Here is a 24,856-nt window from a genome sequence, read left to right on the forward strand (position 1 = left end):
CGCCACATACCGATCTCTGATTGCTTTTCAGACAGTTCATCCAACACAGTCAGTGGAGTACTAGTTCCCTTCGAACAGACAACTACACTGTCAAATATTCACATATGAGATGAGATCTGTATTATATTCAGTCTATCTGCTTACTTTCGAGAGGGTTTTACCAAAATTGATTTTATAAGTAAGTGTTATATAACTATTAAAATTGTCAATTTTTTTTATGGTTCACTACTGTACACAATTACTTTAGTGTGTATATAATTGCTATTGTCAATCTGTTTGCGAAGCTTATCTCACAGCTTCTCCTGATGACGAAATTTTGAAACGCTAAGCTTAATAAATAAACTGTGCGATCGAGATTTTTTTAATATTTACCAATTGTGCAAATCTGAATGCTCGCCTGCCTCTGCCATGAATGCATTTATCCATCAAGTATTGAAATGTAAGATTTTGTGCTGATAAATAAGAAAAATATTATTTTTGGAATGTTGTGCACGCCTCTCGACACAAGCGAGCCACAACTACTAACGTTACAGTCTCGCTGTCGGAATTACTTTACTTTTTTATTTATGTTTGTGCTCCATGTACTTATTAACGCATGAATGTGCAAATGTGAAAACGTAACCCACATGAAGCAGTTTCCACTGAAGAATTGGAAAAATCATTATCTAGAAATGTAATATATCTAATTTTTAACAGCTGTAGGAAAGCTATATCAGATAGTGTTGTTCAACAATCGCAACATTGTTAAAGTTATTTGGCATCCATCCGAGTCCAACGCACATGTTATATGGCAAGAGAGATAGGATTCTTTGAAAATCTATTGTACCCTCACTATGTAATCAAAAAGTGCCTGAATCAGAAATAAATAGTATATTCACCACTGATAGTGAACTATGAATTGCGTCGGTTGCGCAAAGAATCGTATAACTACAGCCTGGTCCGAAAATGTACTCATTTCTTGGTAATCCATGTGCTTAGAACCCCTTAAAAGTTAGCTATTGTAAATCCTAACTGACTAAACAGTTTCAGTGCCACCGATTATGTAGGCAGACTAGAACGACCAAACTGTCTCGTGTGACAAGTGCAGATGACATTTCAATGTTGCTTTGTAAAGATATCAGACTTACAGTCGGCCTCTGTCCATAAGGTTGCTGTTTCAAGGTCTTCCAAAAGTACAATATACCCTGATAGTCAACACTGACCTATATATCCCGCACAAGTAGTATCATTCAAATAATAACGTCGTGAATACAGTAAGAATTGTTGGATATAGAATCTCGTACCTCGAAACTGCTCTTTAATTGCACGGATAGTCGATGTTTCAAGGATTTCGAGATCAGATTACTGGGTGTGGTAAGTGGGAAGAAAAAAAGTAATCGGGAGAACAGATCAAACCTCTTAGGTAGAATCACATCCTTTCTACATCCAGATGCGGCATACCATGAAACTCAGTTTAAATTGATCGCGCGGCCCCTCTCGCCGGAGGTTCGAGTCCTCGCTCGGGCATTGGTGTATGTGTTGTTCTTATCGTAAGTTTAAGTAGTCTCTAAGTTGAGGGACCTATAACCTCAGCAGTTTCGTCCCTTAGGAATTCACACACATTTCAACATTTCGTGAACCATAAACAGGTCTATGAAATCAACTTGAGTTATTTACACTTGTGTTGGAATTTAAATTTCTCGCTTACCGTATTACAGAGTGACATCATATAGCCCTCAATTTATGTGGTGTGAATTAGTGGCAATGTTGACTGAAATACTGGCTTTCAGTTCTGGAGGTAGCATGTATAAAACACAGGAAGCGAAGATTCATCTTCAGCTTGTGCAGAAAAGAAATTTCAATTGTAAAAGTCGAAGGACTTATAGTATTGGGTCTGCGCACAGAGAGAGCAGTAAACGAAACCAAAGGAAAACTGAGAAAAAATTTAAGTTCTGGGAGAAGAAATTAACGCTTTCAGGTTGCTAAAATTTTCATTCTGTCAGAGACAGTAAGGGTTTGAAATATCTGTTCAATGGAGTGCATAATAAGTTGGAAATAAATTATTAGATGAATATCAACAAAAACAAAAAGGGTTACAGAGTGTAGTCGCATCTATTCAGGCGGTTATAAGTGGATTAGATTTAAAAATGAGACTCTAGAAGTACTAGGGCAGTTATGCCATTTGGGAAGCAAAATAACTGACTGCTACAGAATCAAAAACGACGCGAAGTGCAGATTGGCAAAAGCAAGAAATGTGTTATGACCACACGTGATAAGAACGCGTTATTTGTAAACAAAGCCAAGTTCATCGTGGTCTGAACACAGAAGAAATGCCCGTAACGGTAACCAGAAAGTCAACATTCACGGCCGGGTCGGTATCCAAGTATCAGCTAGGCGAGGATTATTATAGCTCACGCATCACACCACTGATGACTGACTCGTGGTCGCTGTTCCAGCTCCATGCTGCTAGAGGCACGGCCCACGTGACCTGCCGCTCACGCCTCTGGTAGCACCAGCCAGTATCTAGACCTATCGCCTCTCAACCGCTATCGACCTCGTCTGCATTCCGGAGTAAAATAATTCTATTACCAAAACAAACTTACATGTTATTTTATCTTATCTTCGAAAGTCAGTGTCGGAAAAATTTTCTGAAAATATTTGCCAAAAATGTTGCCTTATGAAAAAGAGAAAGTGATATACACTACATACGAGAAGAAAACAGATGTTTCCGAAGTGTGCTGAGACAAAGAGGGAAGAAATGATGTTAACGATATGACTAAATAAAGAGATAAAGTGGTGGCAGATGCGTTTGGGACTCAAAGAACAATTAATTTCGAAGTGGAGGCATATGTAGCAGAAGGTGAAGAAGGCTTGTCCACAGAATAGGTTCAAATGAATATATAACAATTAAGAAAGCAAAATGACAAACGAGGAAAAGGTATTTAAGCCGACCAATTTGTTCTACACTATACAGAAATTTATTTGTAGAACCCTTTCTATTTACGTTATTAACCGCATCAGATAGCTTGAATGTTACATAAAATATTATTTTTCCGTATTCCAATAATCTAATGCGTTATGTGTAAGTAAGAGTTACAAAATCATCCTATGCGACATCATAGTACATTGTAATATGCCGTTTCACTAATAAGTACCTGACTCATGACGAATCCATAGCACAAATGTGTACCAATTTCTACTGGAACGGGAAGGTTTGGCTAAACTGATAAATTAACCTTTTGTTACTTAGCTGATTTTGCTACCTCCGTCATTGTCTTTTTTTTTTCAGGGTATAATCATCTCTGGTCATTGGTTTCTGCTTGTATATCTTAGAATTCTCAGACGACTGGTTCATAAATAATATAGAACTTCCTCGAAAATACGATATTTATCTGCTCCCATGAGCTACAAAAGCCCGCATCTCGTAGTCGTGCGGTAGCGTTCTCGCTTCCCGCGCCCTGGTTCCCGGGTTCGATTCCCGATAGGGTCAGCGATTTTCTGTGCCTCGTGATGGCTGGGTGTTGTGTGTTGTCCTTACGTTAGTTAGGTTTAATTAGTTCTAAGTTCTAGGGGACTGATGACCATTGATGTTAAGTCCCATAGTGCTCAGAGTCATTTGAACCATTTTGAGCGACAAAAATTCCTACTGTTTACATCTGCACAAGACATGTCTATTTCTCACAACACGCCCCAAAAGGCTAAAACATGACTACTTTCTTGGACATCTAAAACATAATCGTTACTATTATCTCAAACATGTCTGTTTTCCACATCTCTTCCCCTTCACGTGAGACAGAAAAGTCAGATACGGCGGTTGTCAAGATAATAAGTTCCCGCCGGTCGCGAAATGGAAACCACAGTGAAAACCAGAAACGTTTTATTTGCAACAATTAGGTACACCTTCAACTACTTCTCTACATAGTCACCGTTCCAACTTCGAGTGTTGTCGTAGTGTTGTATGAGCTTCGGAATATCCTCGTCGTAGAAAGCAGCCGCCTATGCTTTCGGCCAGTTATTTGCACTGGTCAGCAGCTCGTTGTCTGTGGAAAAATTTTGTCTTCATAGCCAGCGGTTCTTGTGAGACTCAGAGGAAGCCAATTACGGACTGTATTGTGTGTGATCAAACGCTTCTTATCGTAAATGCTGCGGGAGCGTCTTCATTGCTCCTGTAGTGTGCGGCCGAGAATTGGCATGAAGAAGGAACTGCTCGACAATAGTGATATGTGGGCTGCATGACATATGCGAAATCTCTGACAAGGCCCTTGTACTTGGCGGGAGACACTATTCACGTGCTCACTGTACACCCAAAACTGAAAAGAGCGACGCTACACTATCGACGAGCATACTAGAGACACTGCCCAACACTTCTGTGCAAAGCTTTACCGGATTTTCCCAGTGGTTTCCATTTCGCAACCAATAGGAATTTACTTTTTGGACAACCCTCGTACTTAAGTATTTAGGACGAAGATCTTAAATCATTTGCATCGCTGACAATGGCATTTTTTAGATTAACTGATACTTATTTGGCAATACTTAGTGGAAAATGGACATACAGATTTGCTTGCTGAAGCTTGAAAATTATTTTAATTACATTAAATATTAACAGCAATGCTTGAAATGTGGAATTTTGGTTTACAATGTTTTGTACGAGCTTCGTACCTCACAAATGAAAATACCGATACCCACTGGTAACAGAGACTTCATTGCGTGTATCAGACTTGATAGTATCGCAACACATATTTAAAAATATGATAGAACTCTTATGTGAGCTTTAAAATAAAAAGAACTTTTTTACATATCCCACGAAAACCATTTCATTTAGGCTCTGTGCAAGGAACATTGGCTTTTGTCTTCGTGTGCGAGTATGTGTTATGTATTTTATGACATGTTCTACAGCCCGTAAATAATGTGGACATCGATGTGGACAACGAGTAGCCCATGGTTCAAGCTCATGAGTGCCGTGCCGCTGCTCGGTAGTACTGGCAGTGGGAGGGAAATCGACGAAATGTAATCATGAATGACCCCAATTAATAACTGTGGGTCTGATAAGTACACGTTAAAAATACATAACTTCAACATAACCGTATTTTAATCATTTCATTTCCTTGCTCTGTTCTTTTTTCTGTTGCAATCATCCACAATTTATAAAGTCATTTCTTGAATATTAAATAAAATAATAAATATTTTTTTATGATATTTCAACGAAAAATCAAATTAAAAATGAAGATAAATGACTCGTGAAATAGAATCGAGTGTTTTAACGCAGAAGAGATAGAAAGTAACGTAAGGCACTGCACGAGAGACATGTGTCAGAACGCAAAAGAAAGAAAAATAAAAAGATTTGTAACTGGAACTTCAGAACACAAAACTGTGTATTACACATGAACATGCAATAGCGGCTGTTTGCTCAAATTTTCGAGTTTTACGTCGTAGTATAAGCCTGGCTTTATAAAATAATTTACTTGTCGTTATTATTACCAATTAACGAAATGTCACTAGCAAGATCTGGATCGAGACAGTAGCGCATCTCTGCCACAACAAAGCTTTCCTTGGTTAACATTTTTTCGCATGCAAAGCCATTTGCGGAAATGCATGTGACTACTTCCGTCATTTTGGAGAGTTTGTGGAAGGCATGGACATTAATCTGCCATCAAGACAAAACGTTCTTGAAGTTATCACCTGTGCCATTCATGTTAACGTTTAGAAGTTGATGAACGCCAGCTCCGTTCTTCTTCACGGATCTCGGATCTTTATTCTGTTCTTCCACAACTACGCTATCTGTCTTCTCACTATGAATTCTTTTCCTTACTCAGGACTAAGAATACCTTGAACTATGGATGGAAAATTATAACCATCCAATGAGAATGTTGTATCTCAGTAAGCACTTTCTCTTTTGGGAGGTGTTCTGCACGTCCTTTCGACAGTTTAAGATCTGAATTTTTATTGGAATGAAGGTAGTTACGTCAGTGGCCACGACACAACGAAAGGCGGATTCGGTTCTGTTTGGCCCTCCACGTAGTATGTGGCTTTTTACAATATTCCATCAATTTATTATGATAACGATTACATCAGCCTGGTACTAAGATTTTATTTCCTGCTTCTTTCTCTACAACAAGAAATGCTCAGTATGATTTTTGCGAATGAAATGGATTCAGCATCATGTACATTAATTCCATCCAGTTTCAGCATCTTCGTGTGACGTTTCCTAATCTTGCCATGAAATCAGACTGTTTCATATGCCCTACAGTTCTACATATTGTGCGGAAGGTTTGATAAACGTCAGGAAATCATTCACTAATGGACTTTTCATCCAATGTGTGCCTTGATGCTGAGCTTCTGCAGTTCTCTGCACATGGCAGACGTTTATGGTGTCGAAGATATTTCTTTACGTTCGGCCCGTGGTTCGTTACAAATATCACTTTTATTATTTGAAGGCGAGCTGTAACTATCTCAAACGCTTTTACATGTAACTTCGTAAGAATGTTTCTGCTCGTTTCTGTAACATCAGGGAACTTCTTAGGAGGAGAAAATTGTGATTTATATCACTTCCACCATACAATAAAAATTCATGTCGCAGTAGATAAAGTATTTTGCGATAACTGACAATCTAAAGATCGCACTTCATAGCACACTGGTTCGGATCAACGACTTACTTTACTGTAGGTAAGATCTCACTTCTCACTATATTGATTATTCCTCATGTATGTCCCGACACAATTCTTGCCGAACGACAAATCTCTTGGGCATTCACTGAGCCGTACTTTGCACCAGTGCCAACCAGATCTTATGAAAGAGTAATATGATAATCTTGAAGAGCCCTAGATTTAAAGCACACATTCGTGCTGCACCAATTTTCAGAAACTAAAGAGACATAAAACTAGATCTTCAGATTTGTTTCAAATGGTTTTATGAATGAACAAGAGAAAATTAAGGAAGCTTAAGCTGCAATGTTTTGGGCGCCTCCTTTATCTAACATGAACTGACGCAAATTCCTTATAAAACTGAACAACCAGTAGCTTGTACTTGCGCCAGTTGGAACTACGCCGGCTTATTCCGGGTCTCTCCGCCCAGAATGTTGTGTTCCGCCTGCGGACTTTCGCAGAACACCGGCCTTCGTCGTCATGGCACAGTGACACACAACAATCGAGTGTCAATGAGTCTAGTGCAGATGCAGTGGAAACTCGCAGAATCGCTAGGCAGATGTCTTGTGGCCGGCTCTTTTTCTATGCCTCGTCATTGATTAGTACGTGACACACAGGACACGAGCTTACGGGGAGTCTGAAGGCTGCGATGAATCCTGGTGGGGGAAACTGGAGGAGAGGCTGTGCGCTGTTTTCATGGAATAAATTATACTCCTGTTCATAACGCCTCGTGAAGCCAGGGCATTTTATTCTATTTATGGTGATCCATCCGTCGCATGCTGACATTAAGATCGGAAGTACCCTTTGTGCTCACACTCTAACCTCCAGACGTCACTCAGTTCGGTACCAAACGTTGTATGTCGATAGGGTATTAACCAAACCTTCGATTTATTTCGTAGTCTATGCTGTCGTCCAGCAGACTGGGCGTAAGCGTTAATTAAGAGTAACACCAGGAATACGGAGCACATCAAAAGCATAACTGTGAGCAACTAACACATGTTCGTTCAGGGGGTTACTTGCTAGAACGAGGATCCTCGTATCAGGAGTCCCGGGTCCAAATCCCAATGACAAATTTTTTTACTGTACTACGCGTGAAAGTGTTATATGGGACAAAGTGCTGTTTGGAGCTTGGAGTACAGCAATGTTCTCTTCGGAATCTGCTTTCGCTTCATTTCATTGAATGTAATAAAGCTATATAGTCAATTTGTAGCTTCACGGGATATACAATCAGAACAGAAAAATAAAGAAACACTCGCATCACACATGGGGAAGTAATTGTAATACTAATAATTATTAATAAACAAACAAGAAGTTCAACAATAAGTACATTATGTTCAACCAACTGATGGAAAGCAGACTGACAAAAGAATATGGCTACAAACCCCGAAAAGTCTTTTTATGTCAGGAAAATGTTCTCCCATGTAACAGTTTCACTAGTAAACGGTTAAAAAAATTGTCATCAAGGGGGTTAGCACGCGAACCTTTGGTTCGGCGATCGAACGCTGTACTTTCTAACTCACGCGAGGTAAACAATACTGACGTCAAAGATACGCTTTTCCTGTTCTCCGTAGCTCTGGAGATACTTTTAATTACCGTTCACGCATGTTCTACTGGCACGGCACGAACTAATTCGGTATATTGGTACATGCTCTATAGAAATACAAGATCTGAATGTCTAACAGCTGGAGGTTTGAGTGTGAGCGACAGCAGTAAGCCGTGTGCCCACACCATCTTCCTCCTTTCCGTCATCATACCGTCCAGACATGGCACGACATCATACACAAAGTTATTACAATCACTCACACTCAACAATCACCTTTAAAACACAACGTTCATTGCTCGCGGTGGAAGCAGACCTTTTCTAATTCGAGTGCTGGACGTGCACGTCGGGTTCTCGTAGGATACAATAACGTGCGTGTCTTCCTGTCTGGCCCTACAGTCAGGAACCGCGCGACCGCTACGGTCGCAGGTTCGAATCCTGCCTCGGACATGTATGTGTATGATGTCCTTAGGTTAGTTAGATTTAAGCAGTTCTAAGTTCTCAGGGACTGATGACCTCAGAAGTTGACTCCCATAGTCCTCAGAGCCATTTGAACCATTTCTTACTATCTCTTTTTCTTTGACTGTTTAATTGTTGCTACTCTGTAGCAGTGGCGTCTGGATATGTCAATATTTGTGATGGCCCGTACTTTCCTTATACACTGCCACTAACTTCAATTTTAGCCCCTGTGTACGTAATTGGTGGACATGTGGGTGACTGAGTTCCAAACTCATTCCTCAGTTGTGCTTCCATCTCATCGGTTTCACCCTCCGCTGGCCGCTACAACACCAGAGCGTCGTCTTGTTCGAATAAGACCTTCGTTAAAACCGTACTACCTGCTTCTTCTTCTTTTTGAAGTAGCACATATCTTTGTCAAAGTAGGAAAAAAAAATTTACTCTTTGGAAACGCTTAAAAATCGTAAGTGCAACTGTTTTGATGGTGATATAGTCTTAGTCGTTAGGTCACGTTATAGAAGAAGAAGCTAAAACTTGCACCGAAGTTGCGCGGTATTACCCGAGCGGTCTGCGGCGCTGCAGTGGTGGACTGTACGGCTAGTTCCAGTGGAGGTTCGAGTCCTCCCTCGGGCATGGGTGTGTGTGTGTTTGTCCTTAGGTAAGTAGTGTGTAAGCTTAGGGACTGATGACCTTAGCAGTTAAGTCCCATAAGATTCCACACACTTTTTGTTTTTTTGCACCAACGGCATCCTGGTCAGTTTTGATGCTGCATCTTTGTTTACGAAAGTGCCGCTCTGGAGCACATCGGTTCCATTTTCCCGCAAGACAGCACAATGCATGTCTGACCACGAGCTATTTCACGTGGAATGGCAACTCCTACCAAAATCTTGAAGGCGTTGCCAAGAGTAGTCCTCTTAGTCCAGTTGTGGCCAACCTCGTCGTGGAACAATTCGAAGCACAGGCACTGAACTTGGAACCTTGTAAACCAAGGTGTGGTACAGGTACGTCGATGATACCTTCGTTGTGTGGAGCAATGGTGACTTTCTAAGATACCTGCAGCCCTGACGCCAACATAAAATTTACCATGGAAGTATAGAAGGACAAGAAACTACCATTTATAGATGTTCTTGTAACAAGGAATGGTGAAAACCTGGGACACAACGCATACCATATGCGGAGAGGTTTATGTTGAAATGACTGGACGATAAGTCAACACCGGGATGGCAGAACATTGCAGGTTGGGCAGGTGAAGAAATCGGTCACGGCAGAGCACGCACTGTGTACGACCGACTACATAGTAAATTTCGCCGACACAGAAGCTCTGGCTGTAGAGGAGCTATACAAATACACGACACGAGTATAGCTTCAGCAAGAAAGAATAAATTCTCAAAGTAAACGGATCCTGCCTTCAAGCACTGCAGAGAACGACCATTGCAGGTAGCAAGGAAGAACCGCACCGGAAATGACCGCGCAGTAGCCCTTGTACGTTGGCGTGCCACGTACATATAGCCTGCGACCGCGAGCTCGACGCAGAACGACATAAAACGCATACACCCACAGAACTCCCTCATTCCCACCATAATCCCAAACCTATCCTTGATGTTTAGTTGCTGTCTAACGATAGAAACAATCCTGATAGAGTGGAACACAAGCAAAATCATAATGATCCCCAAACCCGACAAACCACGGACCGACCCACTCTCATACCGACCAACCTCACTACCAGACGTCATGGCAAAACCTACGAACGCATGCTGATCGACAGATTACGAAAATATGCCGACAGCAAACAATTACTTCCCTAACTCCAAGTCGGCTTCAACTCCATCTCTCCACCACAGACCCGCTACTGAAACCGACACATGACTTAATCAAAGGCTTCAACAAATCGCACCGTACGCTGGCCGTATTCTTAGATATAGATCGCGCCTTCGACTGGCTACAGCAGAATGGACTTATATACATACTACTCTAACTACGCCTACCACCAAAATTTGTAGACCTCATAAGAATCCAAATCCCTGGCCGTCACAGTAAAGTGCACATCCAAGACGCTATCTCAGAATCACTCACCCTGGAGGCGGGGGTTTGGCAAGGTGCGAAATCATCCCCGCTACTATACGCGCTATACACACAACGACATACCCACCCAGACAGACCAACACAAGAAAGTTGCCCTGTGTGCTGATGACACCCCCTACTGGTGCACGGGGATCAGAACCGACGTCATATAAAAGAAAAAGTCGCGAAGTTGACAAGTCTCCTTAGAAAAATTAATGAATCACTGTGCCGATAAACATCTTATGTTATTTGACATCAAACAGCTGAGCAAAACTGAACGTACTCAGGCATTCACCAAAGTGACACACAATATTTTTAGCGCAACGCAATCTGACTTTCAGTAATCTCTAGAAAAAAATGGCTCTGACTAACAATAACCTACACCTTTCATGAATCACTTAACTCACAAAAATCTTCGTACTCGAACTAGTGCAATACAGCGAGCGCCAATACCGCCATCTAAATAAAAGATTCTAATTACTTGAAGGCATAGTTAGCAAATGAAAGTGTTTGATAAAGAACAAACAATGTATTTACCTTAATAGTGTTCAAAAGTCAATACACACACACACACACACACACACACACACACACACACACACATATATATATATATATATATATATATATATATATATATATATATATATCAGTTGATGACATCCAGTCTTGCAAATTTACTTTCTTTGAGGGATATATGTCCAGATCATCCGCTCTCAAAACTCCGCCATATCTCTCCCCACATGCACCACTGCAGGCGGCTCACCTCCAACTGCACAACGCTACCCGCTGTTAACATCCAGCTGCCTTACACTACAATAGCAAACAACAATGCAAACCAGTCACAGACTGCACAAGGCACATCCAGTGATTTTCACACAGAGCGCTACGTGGCGCTACCAATTAAAAAAACATAAACAGCCTATTTACAAAGTACCTGACCAAACCAGAGACGAAATGGCAGATAAGACCCAACTCGACCAGAACACAACCAGTACTGTTCCAACACCGCAACCTAACCAGAAAACGACGGCGTAAACACGAGGACATAACACACCGACTACGGAACGAGCTCCTACAACTGACTGACACCGCGAGATACCTCGGCGTTCACCTCGACAAACACCTTAACTATCAAACCCACCAACAATACCTACTCAACAAAACAAGGAAACGACAGCAGTTAATCCCACAAGTACGAGGAGGAGCGTATGGCTTCTCCACTAGGCATAACCCCACTACAGACTAGTCAAGCTAAGGGCAAGACATGGCTCACACAAATTACACAAACGACCCGACATGGAGGACGTACTGGCGACCAAGCCACACCCAACATGACTGTCGAAAGCCAAATACATATACTCTGCACATACAGAAGCGCAAAACACAACGGACGATATCCCCGACCTACGATGACACAACTGACACAAGAAGAAAGTATCCCTCCTCACCTAGGCGAAAGACGGTAATGCGTAAACGAACGACCCAGTACGTCACGACGGCTCCCCGCATCTATCCCACAAAACGCAACACACTTGACAACAAAACACTGAACATAATAACATTAAGGCAATCATAGATAAGTTAAGGAACCATTGTAGGAATCAGCTCGAAGTACTGACGTAACAGGAAAGGAGTACTCGTAAAATTAGCAGCAAGCAGCTCCCAGTACTGACGCAAGAGGAAAGGAGAAGGTATAAGATTAGTTTTAAGTTACAAGACATTAACTACAACACCATTCACTAGCAAATTTCCCATTATATTGTTTTGTTATTTTCACTAAAAAGAAACGTGAAAACTAGAAATAGCACGTGGTCAAATATATGAAAAATTGGAAATAAAATAAAAATTGTAACCCCTGGCTGATGAAGAGCATCAGACGAACGTCGGTCGAAGAACCTGAGTCAGAAGCCAACTGGCAGTTTGTCAACGAATGGCCACGAAAGCCTTGAAAATTTTGCACCACGTCATACACTTCAGTTTTCAGGTATCCAGGAGCACCAGTGAAATCTTGATTGCCGCAGAGGGATGGAAACGTCGAGCAGCGAGGAAGTTTGAAGAAGAATATGACGCGGATCAACAACAAAGAATATTTTATCAATGGAATCGGCCACGAAAGACCGCAGATTTAAAAATAATTCGTCTTTTTCCTAAAATAACGACCATCGAATGATAATTAGGTTTCTCGGATCCCCTCTTCGCCTCTTTTCGTAGCGACATTCTTAGCTACTTCGTGTAACAGTTAATTAATGTGAATAAGCACTTCTCGGAGTTCCTGTCTTTCATATTTGTAGTCAGTCTCCAGCTTTCTCTACTTCCTCCGCCGCCATTGTCAAAAGGTTTCAGTAGGTCGTTGTGTACTTTTCGTACGTAATTGGTCGAATTATGTCCTGGAGACACGAAGAACTCATGTAACTTTCGTATCCTGCCGAAGATCATGTCAATGTCTGTGAATGAAGAACGCCAGTAACGATGCTGATTTCATTAGATAGCGAATGGCTCTGCTGATTTCTCTGTTGGCTTCCAACCAGCGGAAGATGAACACGTAGCAGGTAGCAGAGAGGTTTCTGTTTGCCTTGGACGAACCTTTTGTATAGGTTGGTACCGCAGTAGGGTTTCTTCTGACTACTTCGGTAGGTACGGAGGCGGTTTTGGTTGGAGAGCGAATGCTCGCGGAGTGTTCCGTGAGACGCGAGAGGGGTGAGACCTACTGGCGGTAAGTGTGCCTTTTCGCTGAGAAGTTAATGTTGTGTTTAATGTATGATTTTCAATGCTAGTCATAGTAAATTATTCCTTTCATCGTTCATTGTTTATTATAGTCTGTGACAAATTTTACTTGCTAATTTGCGAATGTTAAACGCTTTAAAATCCAGGGACGGTGTAGGCTATTGTTCAGTAGAACAGTTAATTAAACACGTGGAGCTGTGCTGAGTTTCTTGTGATTCAGTTCATTTCGTTTAGTATCCCTTTCGTGAGAGCATATATATTGCGTATGACTTCCGTGATTTTGTGACCGAATTTTGGGCAGTTCCTCTCGCTTGATAACTTTTTTTGTGGAGGCTTTTGTTTGTGATAACCGAGTGGTCGTGATCTAATGAGAAAGTCTACAGTGCCAAAAATGGTTGAAATGACTCTGAGCACTATGGGACATAATTTCTGATGTCATCGATCCCCTAGAACTTACAACTACTTAAACCTATCTAACCTAAGTACATCACACACATCCGTGCCCGAGGCAACCTGCGACCGTAGCGGTCGCGCGGTTCCAGGCTGTAGCGCCTAGAACCTCTCGGCCACGAAAGGCAATATCAGACTAATTGTGATTCTTATTTATTCTTCATTTTTGTAGCAATTCACTTTAATAGCAATTTTATTCATTTATCCCGCATGTTAAAATCAAGGGAAGAGCTCCTCTTGCTACCCACGTGTTCAGTGGTGAAGGTTTTTATTTCTTTTCCTTCTCCTTAGTCTCTGAAGGGCGTGTGAAAGTAAATTTTCGTGATTAAAGCATCCTTTGATCATTCCTCTTCCATAGATCACAGATCTTGCAGGGGACTCCGAAGTGAAGGTCTAGATTTAATTAATACACTACGTAATAGACTGTAGGCACCAGCAACCATAATATTACTCACTATATACGTTCAGGTGTGTAATTAAATTTAGCGATATAATAAATTTCTTTTGCCAGAATTTTTGTGTACGCTCTCACTGCTAAAATTCGACTCCGTGCTTCATCCAGCTGTAATGTACGGCACATCCTACTGCATTCCGTTTGCGCAACAGTTGTACTGAAGCCACACTTTAGCCCTCATATTCAGATTAGTTGTAAAGACACCAATTAATAGTGAAGATACATTTAACATAATCGTTTGTCTGCTCATGAGACTGCGTTACGGAACATCAGATTTGTGGGCATCGCCATACTTAAGTGGGAATCGGTGCTCTGTGGACAGTTCTCGTATCGTTCGTATCGACTGACCGATGTAATAGCTATCGCGTTCGGAAGTTACTGTTGAGGGAGAGTTCAATATGCGATGCAACACCTTTTCTCTGAAAGAAAGTTGGTTTTATGCGGCGTTCCAATACGTAGTATTATTTATCACTCTTTTCACTACAAAACCGCATTTTTCAACATGATATGCGTTCAATGCGACAGCCTTACGCCACTTTACTGCGGGGTCGTATGCCCGCATGGCACCCCATAACTGGTCGATGTCGGTGACAACGTCTTGCTGCATCGGTTACCTCACCATCATCCACGTGCTGCTTCCCGTGGACTGCATCCTTCATTGGGCCAAAGAGATCGAAGTCGGAAGGTACGAGATCCGGGCTGTTTGGCGGATGAGGAAGAACAATGAAATAAAGTTCTGTGAGCTCCTCTCGGGTATGCAGACTTGTGTGAGGCCTTACGTTGTCTTGGAGAAGATGTTTGTTTGCATTTTTTTGACAACGGACACGTTAAAGTCGTTTCTTGAATTCCAACTTTGCAGGAATCACAGCTGTTTGCAGCCAGCCGATGCGCGGGAGATCGTACAGGTTTGCGCGACCTTGGTGCGATCATGACAGACGCCATGCCCAGCGACTTACCGTGCCTTTGTTCAGCACCTTCGAACATCTGGGATGCTCCGATTTTCCCCGTAAAGAAACTCAATGACAGCCCTCTGCTTGGACCACAGCTCCGTTACAGACACCATTTTGAAGGCTACGTGTAGCGCTGCCACCGGTCGGAACTTCGTGAAGCTACAAGAATTGAAGCGGGAATATTCCACGATGTCTCAAAACAAGTTCTCAATTTATTCAACAGAAACTGGAAGGGAAAAAAAAACGGTTACACTATTTATTGAACGCCCCTCGTATAAATTCCAGGAAGACCATGACCAACACTTTTCTGAGCACAGTACCTCTGTGTATGTTGGGTGGTCGGAAGATGGACCAAATACCGTGTCTACGCAGCCTTCGGCCTTCTTTATTTATAGTATCTACGAAGTACGAAAGGTAACGTTCCCCAGGGCTCTCTCCTCTCCTCTCTTGTTTATATCTTGTATACGGCTGATACGCCCAAGCTACCCCCACCTGTCCACCTTCTCCAGTATGGTGATGACACCGCCTTCGTGGCTCTCTATCCTACCCTTCAACGGTCCCAACACACCTCCAAACCCACCTTAACCAGTTCACCACTTGGTGAAACCAGTGCTTCCTCTGTCTCAACCCCTCCAAACCCCAGGCAATCATCATAGGCTGCACCACCCGCTCCTTCCGTCTCTATGTTTCCTACCTCACCCTTTATGGTCATCCCATCCAGCTCACCCCCACCCTGAGATACCTTGGCCTCACCCTCGACCGTCACCTCACTTGGTCCCCTCAACTCCAGACCATCCAGCAGGAAGCCCATTCCTGCCTCTGCATCCAGAAACTCCTGTCTGGGCAGACATGGGGATTGCATCCTTCCACCATCCTCCACACCTACAAATGCCTCATCCTTCCTATCCTCTGTAATGCCAGCGTTGCCTGGATCCCTGCACCCACCCACTTTTACAAGGCCCTCTAAATCCTTGAACACCATGTGTTCCGCCTTGCCTTCCATATACACCTTCTTTCCCCACACAACTCCTGTATGAACGCATCCCCTTCCCCCACCTCATCCTCTTCCTCCAACATCTCCACATGCTTTACATTGTCCGCAGGCTTGATCACCCCTCCCACCCCCTGGATTCCTCCTTCCTATCCACTCCCCCCCCCCCCCCCCCCGCCCATTGCCGCGCCTCTATCACTGTATCCTTCCCTATTTGCAACTCCACATCCTCCATCTCCTTCATCAGGGCAATTTCCAGTGACTCCCCCTCTCGGATGATGAACTTCGACATGACTTATACCCTTGCTTCCAATTATAATCTGGCCTTGTGACCCCGTCTCCATGGCCCCATTTCCCCTCTCCCCTCCTTCTCCCAGAGCGGATTTTCCTCCTCCCCCCTCCCCCTGAGACCCTGCACCCCATCCTCGCCTCTTTCCCTCCCATGTCTCTCACTATCTGGCACTCTTCGGCGCTCCCCCCCCATCTCCCCCCTCTATTCCCCTCCCTCCCTTCTTCCCTTCTCCCTCGTCTCCTTGCGCCTGGCAGATCCTCCGTTTTGATCATTGTCAGTGTTCCACGTTGTTGTTGTGTTTAGTGCTGTTTCTCCTGTGCGTCGAGAGGTGTGATTTTAATTGTGTGCTGGGCTTGTACTTAGTGTTACAGTCAGTGATTGTTATGTGTACGCCATCCGTTGATACTTTTATGCTCCAGTCACACTGCGCCACAGTTTCTTTTAGTTGCCCCAGTATGTTTTTTTTTGTGTGTGTGCTACTTTTTTATGGTTTTTATCTACATTTTACAGTCGCCCCTTTCTTGTCTATTGTCTTCCAAGATGTTCCCCCTTTTTTATATCAACTAACACCATGTTTTCTCCTTTATGTTATTTATAAATGTCTTCTATTGTTTGTTCTATGTCTTTCGGCTGAAGAGCAGCGTGTATGCTGCGGCCAGCCCACCCTGATAGGGAATTGAAATACAATAAGGAAAATAACGAAAACGAAATGTGTGCTATACGCTGGTAACCTTCTGATGATTGTATCTTTTTTAATGTCTATGGCTAACTTAATATTTCGATCGCTATAACCGTTCTTATGGAATATATTTTTCGGTATCCGATCTCGAAATTCATGTGCTCTTTATCATAAACATCTTAAGCTCTATGTACTGGATGTAGACCTTGTGCACCAAGACACAGGTCAGTGTGTGTTGGTTATTGGTAAACAAAATTTAGTAGTCTCATGCACAGACATACGAGTACGTCTACTGAAATGGAAATATTACCCCTGTATCTATCTACCAGGTTTCTGTGTTCAGAGAAGCTGTCGGGATCAGAATGTGTACCAATAACTTTAGCTGGACGGTAGATACACTTTTGGTGGTGCGTAAAAGTTTATAGCCGAAAGGCAGCAGAGGAATAAACTGAGGCATCCAACATCTCTGGTATCGTATGGTAGTTACGTGGCTTCGTAAAGTATCTATGACATAAACCGGCTAACTAAATGCGACAGTACCACATGGCGTATTGAAATCTTGTGACGATGACGATTGTGGAAGTCGCCGAATGTTTCGGATTGTATACTCGTATATCTGACGGGGAAAGAATCCCGCCACAAATAATTACGTTGTGGAATTAATAACTGTAGCAGAAAGGACACAACATAGCAAAGGCACGAGCTAGTATTTTATGCAGTCTATACCGTAAAGCAAGCTGGAGCGTATGCAGGCAGAAACGTTTAAGCCGTGCAGGGAAAAAGAGAGAGTTCCCCGACAAGAGTAACACAGAGTTAGGAGCAGGAGGGGGGCGGGCGACTCCTGCAAACGGACTGCCCAGGAACAAAAGAAAACAATTGTTCTTTTGGGGAGGGAAACCGCGTTTGAGCTCCAGCGACGGCCGACGGAGCGCTTTTAACCGAGCGCCGGATTAATCGCTGCCGCCGAGGAAATGAGTGCTTCCGACGGGAATGCAGTCAAAGAAACACCAGCCGCGCACGGCTACCATACAGAAAAAAAAACGCACACCTCCACCTATTCGTAGCCAGACCTCTGTGAAACCATGCGAACAGCCCTGCCCATTCTCAAGCGCACGGAAACCTTTTCAGTTGGCTCCGTCTACGCCACACGGGTACACGTACGTGATGGTCGAGACACTTATTTTGGCTGAGCGTCAGTCAAATTTTATGCTATGCTGCGGTTCAGAAAAATATGTTCACTTAATTTGAACGTGATATTTTCTTGTTTCACTTCACCATACTCGATTTTTGCTTGAATGGTGATATTTTTAGAACAATGCGAGGGCTCTTCAAAAAGCAAGGTGACTTTTCAAATTGCGTGGGAAACGTACATTCGGTTATCGGTCTTTTATATGTTGGTACACATGTCCCGAACATATGTCCACAGTTTCAAGCGTATAGCGTATTTCGTGTGTTTTTGACAGGTGGAAAGGTTAGAAGTGTTTTAGTGTGCTTGGCGAGTTTCGATTATTATAAACAAATGGAGCAAAGAATTTGCATCAAATTTTGTATGAAAAATAGAATCAAGTGCTCTAAAATACCTGAAATGTTGGCAGAGCCACAGGGTGAATCTGCTGTAAGTAAACAAAGAAAGTTTACTGGTGGTACAAGCTCCTCCACGATCGACGAGAAATTGTTAATGACGAATCTCGTTGTGGACGCGCCACACATCAACAACAGATGATAACATCGAAGCTTAAAAAAAATATAGATTTGGAAAAACGTCGAATTGCCGTAAGAGAAGTTGCTGATGATGTTGGAATAACAGTCGCCTCACGTTATGTACTTTTTTTGGATGTTTTGGGCATGAGTCACGTGTCAGCGAAGTTTGTTCCAAAATCTCAATTTTGATCAGAAGACCCGTCGCATGAGCATCGCTCAGGAGCTCTAGAATGATCCTGATTTGCTTAAAAATGATCACAACTGGTGACAAAACATGGATTTGTGGCTATGACGTCGAAACCAAAGCCCAAGCTTCCCAATGGAAGCATCCCGGAGAGCCAAGACCGAAAAAAGCACGCCACCTTCGATCAAATGTCAGTTTTGCTCACTGTTTTTTTCAGTTACCGTGGCGTAGTGCCTCATAAATTTTTGCCTCAACGGCGAACGGTCAGTAAGGAATATTATCTTGACGTTATGTGTCGATTGCGAGAAGTAATACGCAGAAAACTTCCGGAATTGTGGAAAACAATTCATGGCTTTTGCCTAACGACAATGCACCTACTCATTCATCGTTGCTTGTGATAGATTTTGTGGCCAAAAGCAACACGTCAATCACGCCTCAGCCACCATATTCAACGGATTTCGCCCGCTGCATCTTTTTCCGGTTCCGGGAACTGAAGAAACCTATGAAACGACGTAGATTTTCAACGACTGAGGAAATAACTGCATCGCTGGAAGTACTCAACGCTGCATCTAAAAATGCTTATCAGGCGTGCTTCGAGGATTGGAAGAGGCGTTGGGAAAGTGTAATGTATCTGAGGGGAATTACTTTGAAGGGGACAACATGAATATTGGTGAATAAATGAGTTATTTATCATAAAAATATAACATCACCTTTTTTTCTGAACACACCTCGTACATCAGTCGGAACTATTACCAATTGATTGAAAGTAATATATTGTAGGAAGAAATCTTATTTGCAACATTTAAAAATAGATATAGTAAACACGATTTATAAATCTCGTAGACAAGCTGTTAGATACTAATTTGAAAAGAGGGCCTGTGCCACTAACACGCCATTATTTCGCTAGATGGCGTCACAGCACATTGTGACATTTTGCACGTACTAATAGATGCAAAAGTGTGAAAAAGACTTTTCCCTTTAGTCAGGAATGAAACCAAGTCACAATAAGTTGCAACTTCATATTTTGTATGTTTATCGTTGTTAAACACAATTGTTATGATGTTACTACGGTCCTACGTATCTGTAAAAGGTCCCTGCAGATTATGTATGCAGGTGTGTTTCGTCTCTGCAGCTAAATGAAAGGCAGTTTGTCTTTGTCATTCGCGTTTCGCTTCTTACAATTGTGAAACATTTTCAGTGGCGATTTCCAGTGTTGTTAGTCCATATTAGTTCGTATGTGTGGTCCTGGACATGTGTTCCTTCGGTCCTCATGCTCCTGCTGGCCGATTTCTGGCGTTTTGTCACTCACGTTTATCGTAACACATCACTTGCACTTTTCATTTTGCGATCTGTATGTGTGTGTGTGTGTGTGAGTGTGTGTGTGTGTGTGTGTGTGTGTGTGCGTCGGTGGTTTGGTGGGTGTTTACAGAGTGTAGTGCTACCAAAAAAGTAAAGTATACGAGTTATGTTATGGGAAGGAAGAAGAATATTTCAACGAGCAAACAGAAATTTGTTTTAGTGCTAAAGACTACAACAGATTCAAACAGGGAAGTTGCTAGGGAACTGTTCATTGGCCCAAAACACTGAGAAACTTTTTAAAAAAGAAGAGAGACATTGGAATAACAAGCTTGCGACACAGGTGTGGTCGTAAGAAAGACTCAAGTTTCCGACTGTGTAGGTCAAATAGCTGTTAGCAAAGAGAGTTCCTGTCACATGTCCTAAAACTTAGCAAGATTTCACAAGACCTGGTACGTAGGTCATCCGCAACCGAGAGGCATTATAATTAATTTAGAGAAATCCACTTCAGTTGCAATAATTTTTATTTAAACCATGACCGGTTTCGAGATTTTAAAATCCCACCAACAGCAGCTTGAAATTGTAGTATCTGGAAATACAGAACATGTGATTGGGCCAGTCACTGCATGTTGGTGGAAAATGTCTGCCGCTGAGCAGCCAAACGGTAGGAAGTACAACCACTACAATGCGGAGGGCCACACCGGCGGTATTTCCGGCGTCTGACCTCCGAGGTCAGCACAGCAGAGCAGTCCTCCACTGGAATGACTCCGGTACGAATGTCGGTGTCAGAAGGAACTTTTCACCACTACTTCTGCCTCAACAATAAGAGTGGATGGAGATCCTATTACCGGTAGGATCCCAGTAGGCAAAGGAGTTCGTCAGTGTGACACCATCTCTCCGGAACTGTTCATCCTTGCAGTGGAAGATGGATTCACTTCACTAGACTGGAATAGCAGACGTATTTAAATTAGCGACAAATGTCTGAATCATCTACACTTCACCGTTGATTTTGTGCTCATTACTGAAAATCGGAAGGAACTAAAGAGTACGCTCTAAGAGCTAAAGCCTATCGTTTGCTTGTAAATGATCAGTAAAACATAAATACTAAGTCAAGGCAACCAATCACTTACTGTCAGAAACTCTCCTATAGAAGCTGTTGATGAATATATCTACCTAGGCCATGAGCTTAAACTAGGAAAAAATTAATAAATCAGTTTCCACTGGCAACTAATGTCTTTAATTCCTATGTATTTGTGATTTCTCTTTGTTGATATTTGGGGGCAGCAAATGAATGACACTAACATATTTTGATGAGGACTGTAACGGAGTCCAAGAATTTTCAGACCAGAACAAAACAGCAAGGGAGATGCATAGTATCACTGAGAAGAAGATTTTTTTTATGCTTCACAGTCTTCGTGTTGGCCCTGAGGCTTGGATATTTACATAAACGACAGCCTCATAGAATACAATAAGCGTGTAGTGCGTAATACAGATAAGCTTAAGAGTAAACAGTAGATGCCTTGTATCTACGGCCTCTTGTCGGGTAGACCTGTCGCCTGGTGCAAGTCTTTCGAGTTGACGCCATTCGACGAGTTGCTTGTCGATGGGGATGAAATGATGATTAGGACAACACAACACCTAGCCCCTGAGCGGAGAAAATCTGTGACCCAGCCTGGACTCGTACCCGGGCCGTTAGGTATGACATTCCGACGCGCTGACCACTCGGCTACCAGGGGCGGGCAGCTTAAGAGTAATTCCACTTCGTTCAAAGGGGACACTGAAAAATTATGAATTTTACACTTTCATAACTGCACTGTACTGTTACAATATGAGCTTAAGTCGTTCTGTACATCTTTGACTTCTTCTCACCTGTCAGAGACATCTCTCCCAGGAGTCCATGCAATATGAAAACCTCTACATCTATACTTTGCAAACAACTGTCAAGTATATAGCGGACGCTACTTGCCCACGCACAACAGAATTAGATTCCTTCCGGTCTCCATTCGTCTTTCGATCACTGTAAGAATTGTTGCCTAGCTGTCAGTGTGCGCGTTTTAATTGTTCTAATGTCGTCTTCAGCGTTCGTACGGGAAATGTACACTGTGGTCTGTCGAATGTTCCTAAATTCTCAATTAATGTTCGCTCTTTAAACACTGTAATTAGGCTTAAGTCGTACACCTGACGTGTATCTTCACATTCTTCAGCACTTCAGTGACGCTCTCCTGAGGAAAACAAATTGGCGATCATTCGTGGTAGCCGTTTTTGTATAAATTCAATACACCCTGCTTGTATTATTCATTACTCTAGAAATCAGTGGACGTTTTTCATTTATTTTACTTACTGCTAAGCCTATACGTTCTGTCTCCATAAATTTCAGCACCCAGGTACTTATAAGAGATGATGTGGCTCATTGGTACTGTAGTCACACGAGATGCTACGAAGCCCACATTTTTACATTACATTCGTGACCATATATACCAAGTTGTCAGTGTTTACTAATCTTAGAAAATTTATCAAGACGGAAAGAAATATGTGCCCAATTGTTGTCAGACAGTAGTTTTTTACAAAGAACTGCATCATCTGAAAATAGAGATTACTGATAGTACCGTCTGCGACGCTACTAATACACTCCCGGAAATTCAAATAAGAACACCGTGAATTCATTGTCCCAGGAAGGGGAAACTTTATTGACACATTCCTGGGGTCAGATACATCACATGAACACACTGACAGAACCACAGGCACATACACACAGGCAACAGAGCATGCACAATGTCGGCACTAGTACAGTGTTTATCCACCTTTCGCAGCAATGCAGGCTTCTATTCTCCCATGGAGACGATCATAGAGATGCTCGATGTCGTCCTGTGGAACGGCTTGCTATGCCATTTCCACCTGGCGCCTCAGTTGGACCAGCGTTCGTGCTGGACGTGCAGACCGCGTGAGACGACGCTTCATCCAGTCCCAAACATGCTCGATGGGGGACAGATCCGGAGATCTTGCTGGCCGGGGTAGTTGACTTACACCTTCTAGAGCACGTTCGGTGGCACGGGATACTTGCGGACGTGCATTGTCCTGTTGGAACAGCAAGTTCCTTTGCCGGTCTAGGAATGGTAGAACGATGGGTTCGATGACGGTTTGGATGTACCGTGCGCTATTCAGTGTCCCCTCGACGATCACCAGAGGTGTACGGGCAGTGTAGGAGATCGCTCGCCACACCATGATGCCGGGTGTTGGCCCTGTGTGCCTCGGTCGTATGCAGTCCTGATTGTGGCGCTCACCTGCACGGCGCCAAACACGCATACGACCATCATTGGCACCAAGGTAGAAGCGACTCTCATCGCTGAAGACGATACGTCTCCATTCTCCCGCCATTCACGTCTGTCGCGACACCACTGGAGGTGGGCTGCACGATGTTGGGGCGTGAGCGAAAGACGGCCTAACGGTGTGCACGACCATAGCCCAGCTTCATGAAGACGGTTGCGAATGGTCCTCGCCGATACCCCAGGAGCAACAGTGTCCCTAATTTGCTGGGAAGTGGCGGTGCGGTCCCCTACGGCACTGCGTAGGATCCTATGGTCTTGGCGTGCATCTGTGCGTCGCTGCGGTCCGGTCCCAGGTCGACGGGCACGTGCACCTTCCGCCGACCACTGGCGACAACATCGATGTACTGTGGAGACCTCACGCCCCACGTGTTGAGCAATTCGGCGGTACGTCCACCCGGCCTCCGGCATGCCCACTATACGCCCTCGCTCAAAGTCCGTCAACTGCACATACGGTTCACGTCCACGCTGTCGCGGAATGCTACCAATGTTAAAGACTGCGATGGAGCTCCGTATGCCACGGAAAACTGGCTGACACTGACGGCGGCGGTGCACAAATGCTGCGCAGCTAGCGCCATTCGACGGCCAACACCGCGGTTCCTGGTGTGTCCGCTGTGCCGTGCGTGTGATCATTGCTTGTACAGCCCTCTCGCAGTGTCCGGAGCAAGGATGTTGGGTCTGACACACCGGTGTCAATGTGTTCTTTTTTCCATTTCCAGGAGTGTATATAACATGAATATGAAGGGTGCTTGATCTCTACCCCCTACCTTGAAATCTCTCTTTCTTTCGGTCGTCAGACTTCTCACTGGTTTGATGCAGCCGTTCCTCTTCTGTGCCGAACTCTTCATCTCAGAGTGGCACTTGCAACCTATGTCCTCAATTATTTCCTGGATGTATTCCTATCTCTACAATTGTTGACCTATACCGCTCACTCTAGTTCCATGGAAGTCATTTCCTGAGGTCTTAACAGATGTCCTATCATCCTCTCCCTTCTCCTTGTCAGCGTTTACCACATATTCCTTTCCTCAGAACTTCCTCATTCCTTACCTTATCAGCACACCTAATTTTCAACATTCGTCTTCAGCACCACATCTCAAATGCTTCGATTCTCTTCCGTTCCGGTTTACCCACA

The 24,856-nt window shown here is 43.3% G+C and overlaps 1 protein-coding gene across 1 annotated transcript in view; it reads left to right on the forward strand.

Moving 5' to 3' along the window:
• Nucleotides 1-24,856, forward strand: part of LOC126278612 (uncharacterized) — a 1,203,842-nt gene that overhangs the window by 1,027,479 nt on the left and 151,507 nt on the right. The window lies entirely within an intron of this gene.

The sequence above is a fragment of the Schistocerca gregaria genome, chromosome 6, assembly GCF_023897955.1.
Source record: "Schistocerca gregaria isolate iqSchGreg1 chromosome 6, iqSchGreg1.2, whole genome shotgun sequence".
Taxonomy (NCBI): Eukaryota; Metazoa; Arthropoda; class Insecta; order Orthoptera; family Acrididae; genus Schistocerca; species Schistocerca gregaria.